Source organism: Centroberyx affinis, unplaced genomic scaffold (assembly GCF_046629955.1).
Source record: "Centroberyx affinis isolate AG114_WGS23_722 - 3 ecotype Tasmania unplaced genomic scaffold, CSIRO-AGI_Caff_v1 ptg004593l_1, whole genome shotgun sequence".
Taxonomy (NCBI): Eukaryota; Metazoa; Chordata; class Actinopteri; order Beryciformes; family Berycidae; genus Centroberyx; species Centroberyx affinis.
In genome coordinates this window covers 25,001-38,488 of record NW_027282210.1, presented here as the reverse complement: position 1 = coordinate 38,488, position 13,488 = coordinate 25,001, and the positions used below count along the sequence as shown (strand labels likewise).

General features: G+C 37.7%; 1 protein-coding gene across 3 annotated transcripts in view; it reads right to left on the bottom strand.

Moving 5' to 3' along the window:
- Window positions 1-13,488, bottom strand: part of LOC139665468 (calcium/calmodulin-dependent protein kinase type 1-like) — a 46,665-nt gene that overhangs the window by 16,399 nt on the left and 16,778 nt on the right. The gene's annotated exons all lie outside the window — the stretch shown is intronic.

Here is a 13,488-nt window from a genome sequence, read left to right as displayed (position 1 = left end):
TGGCTGTGGCCCGAAGCTGTACACTAACTATATGGAATCCTGACCATTAACCCTAACCCGGAGCTATCTGATCTGATCTACATTCCTGAGAATTCAACTAAACATTACATCAACATCTACCAGTACAATAACAGTACAAATCAGATACCGTAAGGAGAGGAATATTCTTGGAATAGTGATTTAGTAGAGTGTGAGTAAGCTGGGAAAGCAGCATAATACATTGTTTCTAGGTTGCTTAAAAAAGGCCCCCAGCCCTGCTACAGCAGCCGTATACCATCTTTCCATTGTGAACAACATATTTCTCCACTCTACTGATTTTAAAACATCACTTTCCAGGCTGACAGGAAACAAATCAAGATTTCATGGAAAATCCCCCCAAACAAAGGCTGTGATGGCAATGGTGGCAGATTTATTGCATGCATTTAAGTCCCTCCAATATTTGGCAATAGGCTCTTTATGGTTGTTGAAACCACAAATGCTTGAACATGTGATGACTTTTCAGAAAAACTGTAAACCATGGCAATAACAAAAAATCTCCTTTTTTGCAAGTTTAGACAATTTATTTTTGCAAAGAGGAATTATTTCTCAGGACACATTTTGATGATCTGCCTGCTTGAAAATTTAATTTAATAATGTGAAAACTGTGTACACCACTACAGCTTTTTGTTGGCTCTATATTGTGTGATACTGTCTGTGTTTTTGTAATGTGTGGTTCGTTCCCTTGATGTTTTTGTGTATTCTAACTGCTTGCTGCGAAGCTAATTACCCCATTGGGGATAACATAGATTTCTCTACTCTATTGTACTCTACTCATTTTTTTCAAAGGTTAGAGATAGAGTGTATATGTAAAATTGCAATGTCTGGTCAAATGTCCTAAATTTACAAGAAATGTACCGTATCTTTATTTAATGCAGAATTCTTTCTTTTTCTGTTTTTGGTCTGATTGTATTTGAATTTCAAAGCAATGACTCTGATGCTACCTTGGTAGCAGCCCAAAAGGATGGTTGTTGCAGAAATTAGCCTGATTAGCATATTCTTACACAACCACATAAACTAAACAGGGTGTAAACACTCCAGGTTTCTATTTGACCCCTAAAAACATGGCAGGGGTGTCATGCACCATGAAGAAAATTACCTGAAATGAAGGAAACAAGAACATTTCTGTATGAATGCGGATGCACTTTTATGGGGAAGTTTGCACAACAGGTCTCACTCCTGCTTCCTCTAGGGTTTTGCAACCAAACATTCACACTACAGCCACTCATGGTGTACAACTTTCTCATTTCTCCCTGCCAAAATGTCAGCATATTAAATCTGCCCTCTGCACAAAGACGAGTTGACCATGCACCAATACCTGCTGGTGCACATTTGCAAATTGCGACACACAAAAATCCTTGAAGGACTGACTGTCATAAAAATAGAAGAGTTTGTTTGTGTGTGTGTGTGTGTGTGTGTGTGTGTGTCAGCTGTCAGTTTGTGCCTTATCTCCTCTGCCACAGATAGCTGTAATGTGTGGGCAGAGAGGAACCATGAGCAAGGGCTGGGTTAGCAGGAACATTATCAGCATTACAAACAAGGAATGACTGCTTGGCTTCATGCCAATGTCTAAATAAAAGAAACTACGTGACCTAAAGACCACGACTCCAGAGTGGAACATGCCCTCTGCAGCATAAAACAGCTACCATCCAGAGCCCACAGAGTTTATTTTCAGTTTTAAAGATTTACATTTTTCAAGTTCATGACTAAGCATGACTGTCATCTCCTCAGTCCAACATTGGTAAGATGCAGTGCAGTGTACTCAAGGTTTTTATGCTCTACTTTTTCCCATAAGTCAACCTTGTAAGCCCCCCATAAATTAGCTTTAACTCTTAGTTGCTCAGCTCTAGTGGTCTACAACTTCTAGTTAGATATGAAATGGAAACCATATATTCATATGAATTCATATATTATTATTGTCTACAAAAATCTGATATGTGAACTCTGGCTTGAAGGTGGCATTAACATTAAAGTCTAAAGCTGCTCCACAGACAGTGAACAAGAGCATCTTTTTGTGGACCCTCAGAATGTTTGACTTTTTATACCCAAATGATCTTTATTCTACAATAGTGTTATCAGGTCTGAACCAGAAAATGTTCCCTTATCCCCAGGCAGTCCCTCTGCATGTTCAGACAGCCTCCTTCGCCAGAAAAATAACAACTGAACTTGTATTGTTATCAAAATGGAGCATCTGGAGCTGCACCACAGAGAATGCCATATCTTTCTCATTTCATTCACAGGCTCAGGTTTTACCTCTCTGTTTTCTTGCTGTGGGAGTTGTTCATGTTTACAAATAGTAATTGGACTGGCCTTAACAATTAGTCTAGTGCCAGAGTGGCAAATTCCATATTTCAAAAGTCTATAGATTGCTTGGTTTGCATGAGATCATCTATATGTTTGGATATCTTTTTCCTTTTTTCCTGGAAAGGGGCTATTGGAGGAGGAGGATGCTGACTTTGCAGATTTGCATGACTGACAGCAGCAGCAACCACCGTTGCTAACTTGGCAAGTTTGTCACTAGATTTACACCTTCCTAGCGATTTCATTTTCAAAAGTGACACATCTAGCTACTTTTTTGGACCATTGGGAAAAATGTGTTGACTCGCAAAACATTTGCAGACAAATTGGTACAGCTGACGGCTATTTGCGCGACTTGCTTGTCTAATCCAAGAGGTCTGATCACAGTGTATAGCCCCTCCCCTAGTGACTTTTTGAGAAGCAAATAGCTACCTCCTCGCTTATTCTCCCTCTCTTTCATTCTATTGAGTTGTTGTCTTGTCTGTTGTTTCTGTGGGCGATTCATAATTGGCCTTTTCTCATTTTGATCACCCTAGCAAAAAACACAGAACAAACCATGTTCTGTATTGATTCATTAAGCGCTACCACTTTTTCTCTTACTTAGAGGGTGATTCTGTATTACAAGGGATGGCTGGCAACTCTAGTGAAGAAGGCTACATAGTTACATAGCTAGGCTGCTAGCATTAGCTGCCAATCTGGCTGCATGCTGTATAGCTGGCTAGTCAAATAGTCTACCATTATAGCTCCCAGATTTATTATTTTCACCAGTGTATAAAACGGTTCCAAAGTCCAAAGTTGAGTCCAAGCGGGTTCCACAGTCCAGCATTTGCGTTTACTTTTTATTCTGTGAATCTGTTCCTTGGGTGATTTTATTTGTAATATTTGAACATTTCAACATCAAACATCAAACTGTTTTTGATACTGTCTGAATTAGTTATTTGTAACCTTAAAAAAGTCATATTAGCCTACATTATTCAAAGTAAACATTATCATAATCATTAGCCTATCACTATCATTTTATTATCATCACTATATTAACATTATGATCATTTTTTACAGCTGTTTGAAGAGAGCTTTAGGTCAATAAAAAGTAAAATAACAGTTTTTCACTTGTTAAAAGTGTCACCATGGTGCTTAACAGTTGTGTTGTGGATCCTCAGAACAGATGACTTCATGTCTAAAATCCCTTTTGTAAAGAAAAGGGAAGTCTATTCATAGCACAACTGTGCTGTGCCAAAGCCTGACCTTAGACCACAATGTTTGATTGTGTCAGTAGAGTCATTTCAGTAGAAACCTCTAGAAACACCACTCTGTTTAATAGAGGGAACACAAGTGTATAAAATCAGTGCTGTGACATACACCCCCCTTTATACCTAGCATTAATGTCTTATATCCAGATTGTGTCTGGATATGATTTAGCTGGATTACATTCATACATGAAAACATGACATGAAAATTCTTCTCTGGTGTACACTTTGAAAACAGATTTAAACTTCCCTGACCAAAATGCAGATTGGTGCCTATGTCACTTCTTCTCATAATATTTACACAAGTGTTTCCCCTACAATGTTAATATTTGGGCGCCCTGCCCAGGTAAATTTACAGCCCACCAATAAAGAAATTTGTTTTGGATTGATTTCGGGTGCTGAGATGCATGGAGCTGGTGGTTCTCACTGATGTAGTTTTCAAACAATCAACATTTAATGCTGCCAGCGCAGAAAGCGTGTTAGTGAACTACACTGACCATAATTCATTGCACCTGTGACACAGTGCATCCATGCTCTTTTGAGTCGCGATGTGTCTGTGCCAACACCAACTGAAGGGAGAGACAGTTTGAAACCTGGCCTCAATAGTCAGACAGAAGTATAAAAGTCAGCTAATGTTGCAGTGCCATTAACTTACACTAGATTGAGAGACTTTAGTACCTGAAAAAAAGCTAAATGAAATGTCAATAAGTTGTCAATAAACTGTAAACTGACAACATGTTGAAAACACTGTTTACACACTTTAAAACTGACAGTTAACACCTTGTTTTGCTTGGCCAAACACCTCCCTGACCTCTGGAGGTGGTTTTGGTGATCGGATCGTCAATGGATACACTTACACCTGGATTTTATACATTTTTGCTCTATCCGTTTACTATCCAATCACACAGGACACGTTAATGCCAAGTGTAAAGGCGGTAATACAGCAGTATAGCCTGAACAAACTTAGAAGAAACTGGGAAGTTACAATTCAATTACAATATTTCAAAAGTTTATTCTATCTCCTGGTCCCAAACATATTTTGTTTTGAGAGAACTACATATGGCTTTTCTGGTGCTCCGATTAATCTCCAAGTCAACAGAAAACTGTTTGAAGCCATCGCCTACTCAAAGTAGCAAGTGTCCTGAGAGTGAGGCCTTCTGGTCCCATCTCACCAAGAGAGAAAACATTCCATAGAAAGGCCTTCAGGAGTTTGGGCAGAAGTCCAGCTGTGAAAGAGGCTGTCAGTAGTTCAAATTCCTCTGTAGGATCTGGAGAATTTAGTGGACATTCCCCATCCACCCTCTGACAGAGCGAGGGGCTCTGGGGAGGTGTCGACTGGCTGCTCACACAAACTACAGGCATTAGAAATCTGAGAACACTTAAGTATCTTCGACTGTCATTACTCTCCAATCAAACATTTCCCTACATCTGAGCAACATCAGAATTGTATTTTTTTGAGATCCATGACTCAAAACTTTGTGTGGGGCCAGAACTTTAAGTGACAAGTGGTTTTGATCTGCTTGCCTGAGGGCTTGATTTACTTTCAATCATCATATGTGAAAATAATGACAAACAATCAGATTCAAAATATTTTGTCTAAAACTGGGACTGATGTAATCAATAACTCTGCAGAAGAGGGGGGAGGTGAGGAGGAAGGGAGAGGAAAAAGAGAAAGACTTCTTCCTTCTTCCTTATGAAAATGCTGAGATGGTGTAACAAAGACAAAGGGCTCTATTTTCATGAATCAAAGGCACACGGTGTGAGCGTACAGTGCGTGGCAACTGACTTTGGTGGCCAGAGGAGCACAGCCACCAGCCAGTCTCTGACATCTATAGAGGATCATTTCTTATTATGTAATATTTAAAAAGTCAAGTTACATTGTTTGCCAAAACATCCAGGTGATGTGAGATTGTATTATGTAGGCATCACACAGAGATTATGCACTATTCTCCTTATGCTCTGGGCCTACAGTAGATTATCAAATTAAGAGAGCCTACTGGTTTTCTAGCCTAAATATTTGACCCACTTATTGTATAAACCAATTATCTTAAACATCTATAAAGGAGGTTTTCTTGCCATAACGGTTGTAGTTCTCTGTGCGTCATGCCCATACTGACTGACAGTTCTACATTGGATGACAATCATTTCACAGCACAGCCACATGTGTATATATAGTTAGAGTGAAAAATGCTGCATTTTATTTTTTCCTGCTTGAGGGATTTATATAAAAGTCAAATTGGCCAACTTATCCACACAAAGGGTTGGTAAGCTTTTGAATAGGATTTGTTCATACGCGCATCACTAAAGCCACGAAAATAGCACAGAACTCACAATGCAACTTTCAACGGGCGACGCAATCGTAAACCCCCATAATTCTTGACATCAAAATTGCACTGAGCTGCTTGATTGTTACTGACACACCCCTCTACTGTGAGCCCAAAGAAAATACCACTTGGCCGGTGCAAAGCCCTGCCATCCGCCATCCCAAAAATAGAGGGCACAGAGTTTAAAAGTTTATGTGAGGCAATAATAGTGATGAAGAACATGCTTCCACACTTGAGCCTCATCCTCTGTCTCACACTAGCAGCATAAGCTGTCCTCTCAGCCAAGTGCATGGTCAGCAATAAAAGCCAAACACAGATAATGACATTTTATTACCTTCAATTATCAAAAAGCAAGGTTTTGTCTATGCAGATCATTTTCATGTACTAATACAGCTCTGGTAAACAATGCTGAAAACCCCCTCGGACACAGTGCAGGTTATGAAAATATGAAGAGCATGATTGCGTTGAATATTTGATAAGAGCGGAGTAGTGTGAAGAGTTTGCTGATGTACAGCCTAAGCCTGGTGTGGGTTTTGGCTGGACTGCTAAGTAAACATTTGTGTTTACCGAGCTGTTCCTGTTCCTAACAGGATATTCTTATCGTCACCACGGGACTCGTGTCCAGGAAGAAGACACAAACATTGTACCATTGCATGGCTATTAGTCACTGAGTCCTCAGTAAAGATACACTTACTGGCCCTATCTAAACAGTAGGGCGTGTTCTCAAAAATTTACTGTGCAAATACATTACACAACAGTTTAAATTTAGACAGGGAGCAAAGATAATAAAATGGCTTGAGACTTAAATAGTGTAAATATTTACGTGACAGTGGACTGACATGTATTCCAGTGATTGACATTCTGCTATTGTGCACCAAATCTGTGTCAAAATATTTTTTATCCTGCCCAAACAGTAGACTAAAAGCAGCCTTAGGTCATCTGACCAAAATATCATACACACATATACAGTCTATTAAATACTACATTTTCTGTATTGTTTGTGCTTTGTAGAAATCACCCTGTGACCACCAAAACTCATCTCCCTGCTGAGAACCACTGTTCTAAGATGAAGACGCACCGTTATCTTTGCAACCAGCAAGCCTGCTAGTTTCTGTACTCTGTCTTAGCTTGTATAAAGATGTCTATGGCTGACATGTCACCTAGCCAAGATGTTTGACATCATTTCATTGCCTGTCAATATAGTAATCCTAAAATGCTAAACTTGACACAAAAAAGAACGCCAGAAAAAAAACACACGTCACTTAAAAATACAGTTCAAACATTCGTCAAGGTTCAGCCTATCCTACATTGTGCTTATTCTAACCAGTGAAAGGCATCAGCCTCACATGAAACACTCTTTATTCTCTCTATTAAATCTCTCTGCACCTGAACGTTTTCTCCATCAGAGCGAGCCTACTTGCTTAAAATAAAGACTTGGTGTTGCTTAGTTTCTGTCGCTACAAGCAACCTTTTCATGTGTGTACCCCACAGTGCCTCGCTGTGTGTATCAAAGGAATTCAAAACAAAGGAACGCGCATGCCGGCATACATGCATGTGTGCTCACTCCCATACACCATTACCTTACCCAGGCACATAACATAAATGCAAAAATGTTCACATAGACAGAACTAAGAGGCTGTGGTTACATGCACACAGATAAAAACAGCTGAGCTCAAATTATTTCCAGCAATAATCTTCCATAGCTAACAGCAGATGTAAGTACAATAATCAGTTCTAATATATTATGCATAATAATAACAAAAATAACCATAATAATATGGATAACCGTTATCATACATTTACATAAAATCACCACCATAGTTAGACAAATAAGACTTCTACCCTTTACACTGCATGTTGCGGAGCCAACTGTGGTCAATTCTCTGGATGCTACTAATGCAACAGCCACTTTGCAAATCTGTCTCTTTGTTCAAGAATATCTAAATAGCTGTCTAAGTAGCTTGTGCTTTTCTCTTGCAGCAGGGAAGTCTCAACACCTATGGAGTCCCTTATCTCACTCTAAAACATCTCTCTTTTTGAGAATGAATGTGTTTCTTTTTACCAGTCCACAGGATCTGGTGTACTATTTATGATGAATACTAATGCAGACACCTAGATTAGATGTTAGAGGAAAGTGGAATAGGTAAGAAATATGACGTGCTAAAATAAACTCAAACTCAAAGCATGTTTTAAATGCCAGTGCTGCTGATTTTGATAATAAAGTGGACAGGAAAGCATCACTCTTATACTGTTTTGTGAGCACAGGCCTTCCTTGACTATCTGCCACGTTTTGTTCCTACAAATCCTGAATTACTCAAACTCCGACCAGTCGTGCCATCTGGCCTGCTGAGAAGTTTGGTCAAGAAGGTATGGAAACAGATGACAAAATGGTAACTGTGGAAAGGTCAGAGAGACATAGGGAAGGACCATCTGGTCCAATCAGAGCTCAGAGAAACCCGACTGTGACACTGGCCCTGAAACACAAAAGGACCATCTTTGCTCTGTGGGCCCTCCAAACACAACCACCTGGTCAACCAAACCAGCTAGCCTTGTCTCATAACTCACTCACTGAATTTAAACTTAGCGTATAAGCAAGCACTTTGTGTGCTACGTTCAATGGCCCAATGCAGAATCTATTTAGCAATTTAATTTTTAGGTGTATTTGCATCGATTATTGAAGGATTAGTGCGTTTTAATGGTAAGAGCACATACAATAATTCTATGTTTATATTCCATAGTGAACAAGTTGACACTTTGGGGAAATAGAGGAGAACTGAGACCTGAGCATATCTCCAGAGCTGTTTTAAGACATCGGTCTACAGTATTTAAGCTGTAATATCAAAGGGATTCATTCAGTTTACTTTTAACTGATAACACTGATAATCTGGTATCATCGTGTTTTTTCACTCTCATTTTGGGATAATCCCTTAGCAAGACCATTGCCATGACGCTGGTACATTAAACTCACTGCCAGTAACTTCGGCCAAAGACCACAGCGCCCACCACAGCATGGCTCAACGAGAGCAATTTGCTCAACCATATCTAGAAATATAAGCTTCACACCAAAAGGCAAACAATTCTGATAGCACTTTGATTGATTTGTTCACTCTAGCCGCATCATCAAACACCTCTGATCAGTTCCTATGTCCAGTAGACCTGCTATGGCGAGGAAGACACTGACATTGTATTTCCACCATGCCTCCCTCTGCACATGTGTTATTTCCACCTGCAAATCTGATAGTGGGAATCACTAACAATTTACATTTGACCAGCTGCTCTGTAAATCTTATAACATGAGTAGCCAACCAAACACATTTGTACATTCTGTAAAAATACTCTTGCACTGGCCTGTAAATGTTTAAATCTGTAAGCTGCCAACATCTGTACAAAGCAAAGCAACAAACAAAGCAAGGATTCTTTCTAGCCAATAGAATAATGAAGGTATATCTTTAATACCCAATAATTTTTTCTTTATTTTATATTTATCTATATCCTGTTCTTTGCTGCTGCAATGACCACATTTCCCCTTTGGAATAAATAAAGTTCATCTTAATTTTAGTCAATCACTCTCTCTTTTTTGGTAGGTAGTCTCGCAACAACAAGTCCAAGGCTAACACCGAACAGTGAAAGTTCATAAGGATTTACTTGCCAACTGCTGTGGGCAAGTGACTGTGTGTTTTTCCTTATTTTATTTTTATTTTTGTAGCCTGGACAGCTGCACTTCAAGAGATTGTTTGGAATCTGATATCATTCCACTAGCTAAGGCTAAGGAGGTAAGTGACAATTCAGTATGATTCTGATCACAAACAACGTTACTTTTCCTACACTTGATAGTCACAAGTAGGCGATGCAATAACACATTTCCTGAACATTGATGAGCAATACTGTATTCTGGTCAATGTTTATGGATTTAATAACCTAACTCAAAATAGACAGTTAATTTCGGATGTTTCTATCGCCATTGAAAACCTTAAGCTCACATATCCAACTGCACATGTAATTATGGGGGGTGATTTCAACATGGTTACTGACGAATGGCTTGATAGATATCCTCCCAAATGTCAATACAGTTCTTATAACCCTATCCTATCTGATTTTTGCAGCACTCACAACTTGTTAGATCCTTGGCGCCTTAAATATCCGGACACCAAGCAATATTCCTGGTTCAAACCAAATAATGCAGCAAAGTCAAGAATAGACTTCTGGTTAATTTCTTTCTCTGTGATGGACTTTGTCTCTGACTGCTGTATGTCAGCAGCTCCTCTCACAGATCACTCTGTTATTAAGTTGATTTTTAAACCCCCTGGTGTTTGCTGCAGAAACAAAGGGTACTGGAAATTCAACTCCAGTTTACTAAAATGCCAATCATTTTATGATGGCATTAAAACCATAATCTCTAATGTGATGACTGATGAATCTGTGACATCCTATATTTCTAAATGGGAATTCTTAAAATTTAAAATTCGGGAATATTCTATAAATTTTGGAAAATTGCTCAACAGGAGTAACAAATCAGAAGTTGACATCATTAAAGAAATAAACACCTGCAGCAATAAGACGTCACCTACTGATGACGATAAACATAAATTACAAACTCTGCAAACTAAACTTGATGAAATCTATCTTAGAAAAGCTGAAGGGGCCTACATAAGATCCAGGGCAAAATGGATAGAGGAAGGGGAAAGAAGCACATCATATTTCTGTCGATTAGAAAAGAGGAGGCAGGAGAGAAACTCAATCAAAGCTTTATTGATTCATGATCAAGTAAATACAGATCCAGCCTTGATTGCTAAGGAAGTAGTTTCTTTCTATAGTAAATTATATTCCTCAGCCTTTTCTATTGATGATGCTAACTCTTTCTTCAACCATATCAAAAATCTTATTCCCCGCATAGACGATGAGTTCGCAGAGTTGTGTGATGCTGAGATTACTTCTGATGAGCTGGATAAAGCAGTAGAGAGTTTGTCCTTAGACAAATCTCCAGGTAGTGATGGTCTCACAGCAAATTTCTATAGACATTTTTGGGACCTATTAAAGGATCCATTCTTTCATATGTTAAAAGAAGCAACTGAGAGTATGACATTTCCTTCTACTATGAAACGAGGTATAATAACTTTAATTCCCAAGCCTGGTAAGGACCCCAAAATATTAGATAATCTTAGACCAATCACATTATTGAACAACGACTACAAAATTGTAACTCTTATTTATGCTAATAGATTAAAAAAGAATCTACATAAAATTATAAGTGATTCCCAATCTGGCTTTATGAAGGGTAGATCCATTCACAACAATATTCGCTTAGTGCTTGACCTTTTAGATTACAGTCATTTAATAGAAGATGACGGTTTTATTTTGTTTCTTGACTTTTATAAAGCATTTGATTCAATTGAGCACCCGTTTATTTTCCACTGTTTAAGGTTGTTGGGTTTTGGGGATAAATTTCGAAACATTATAGAATCTATTTATGAAAACACAAATAGATCTATTTCTTTGCCAGGAGGTACATCACCCCGATTTACAATCAAACGCGGGGTTAAACAAGGCTGTCCTATTTCTCCATTTCTCTTTATAATAGCTACAGAAATGCTCTCTATCTTTATTAAAAATTCTACCATCGCTCCGTTAGAGGTGTTTGGGAAACCAGTAATCATTAGCCAGTTAGCAGATGATACAACCATCTTTATGAAGCAGCTAACTGAAGTCCCAAAGATACTAAAATTGATTCACACTTTCTCAAAAGCCTCTGGTCTAAAGCTAAATTTGAACAAGTGTGAGTTAATGCCAATTCATCAAAGTCATTTAACAGAGGCATACAACATTCCCATAAAATCCACTGTTAAGTACTTGGGCATACATATATCTAAAGATTCAACTGAAAGTGAAAATATGAATGTGTGGAAGGTAATAGATGAATGCCAAACTAGACTTAACTCATGGTTATTGAGAGACATTAGTTTATTGGGTCGAATCTTTTTGACTAAAATGGAAAGCATCTCAAGGTGTATCTACCCGGCATACTCAATTGCTATTCCTAATAGAGCTATTAAAAAAATCAATCAGGTTAATTTTGATTATATTTGGAAAAGGAAAATCCACTATGTTAAGAGAGCAGAGATGACCAAAGAATTCAAAGATGGAGGCCTACAAGCTATTGATTTTGATTTTATGAATGGAACCTTGAAAATTAATTGGTTAAAATCTTTTCTGAACAATAATAACTTTTGGTACCATATCCCCAGAGAAATATTCAAGAAATTAGGGGGTATAGAATTTTTACTTAAATGTGATTTCACTATTCAAAGACTCCCAATTAAATTATCCCTTTTTCACCAGCAGGTCCTTTTATATTGGAAACTCTTATACAATCATAATTTTACCCCACACAATACGATATGGAATAACAGATATATTACGGTTAAAAACAAATCGTTGTTCAACAAGGGCTGGATGGACAAAGGTATTTGGTCAGTGATTCACTTAGTTGATAGTAGTGGCTGTATCATGTCATATGAGAATTTCTGCCTTAGATATGATTTAATTAACATATTTAAATCCATAACTAAAGCCCTCCCTCACTCTATCCTATGTTTAATTAAAGGAATTTTAACCAATTCTACTCCTATCATCACTTGTCTCCCACAACTTTTAGTTGGAGGCTGTGACTTTAAAGTCAAAATCCCAAACAAAACAATTAGAAATATGTTTGATAACATCTCATACCCTATAGTATCTTATAGAAACTCGATTTTACAAATCTATTCGAAAAGTACTGTTAACACGTTACGAACGAAATATTTAAAATTCCCCATAACTCCCAAAGCCAAAGAAATCCATTTTAAAATTTTAAATGGAGTGTATCCATCCAGTTTTTTGATACGACAGCGTTTTGGAATTGAAACCAATAATTGTGTATTTTGTGATGATATTGAAACTACTGATCATTTATTTTTCCAGTGTATGTATTCTGAAGCTTTATGGCTTGATGTACACGACTGGCTTTGCCCAAAGGTTTTTCAACTTGAAAACTTTTCTCAAAAGGACATTGTTTATGGACTTGTCATGGACAATAGAAAAGATGACTTTCTGGTTAATAACATTCTTATTCTTGGAAAATTTTATATACACAAATCCAAGTATATGAAAGTGAGACCTAAGTTTACTGTCTTCCACAATGAGTTTCTTTCTTACATGAAAGCCCTTAAAGTCATGAAAAGTAAAAATGCATTGGAACTTTTTAGTTTAATAGAAGAATATGATTTAAAAAAAAGCCCTAGCCCTTTAAGTTATTATTGTTATTATTATCATTTTTTCTTTTTGTTATATGTACTATTATTGTAATCTCTTTTCTGTTTTGATTTGTCTTTTTTCTGTCTTTGGTAAGCACCTGATCCTATTGATTTATTGTGATGGTTTCAAAGCCATGAGGTTTGTACATGGATTTGTTCAATTAAAAAAAAAAAACACATTTCCTGAAACACTGCTGCACCAGGTGATTTCACTGATTAGTTCCTCCTCTCTGGTTGAAGGTGTGCTAATCAGTGAAATCACCTGGTGTAGTCTTTGGTTGGAATTAAAGCCTG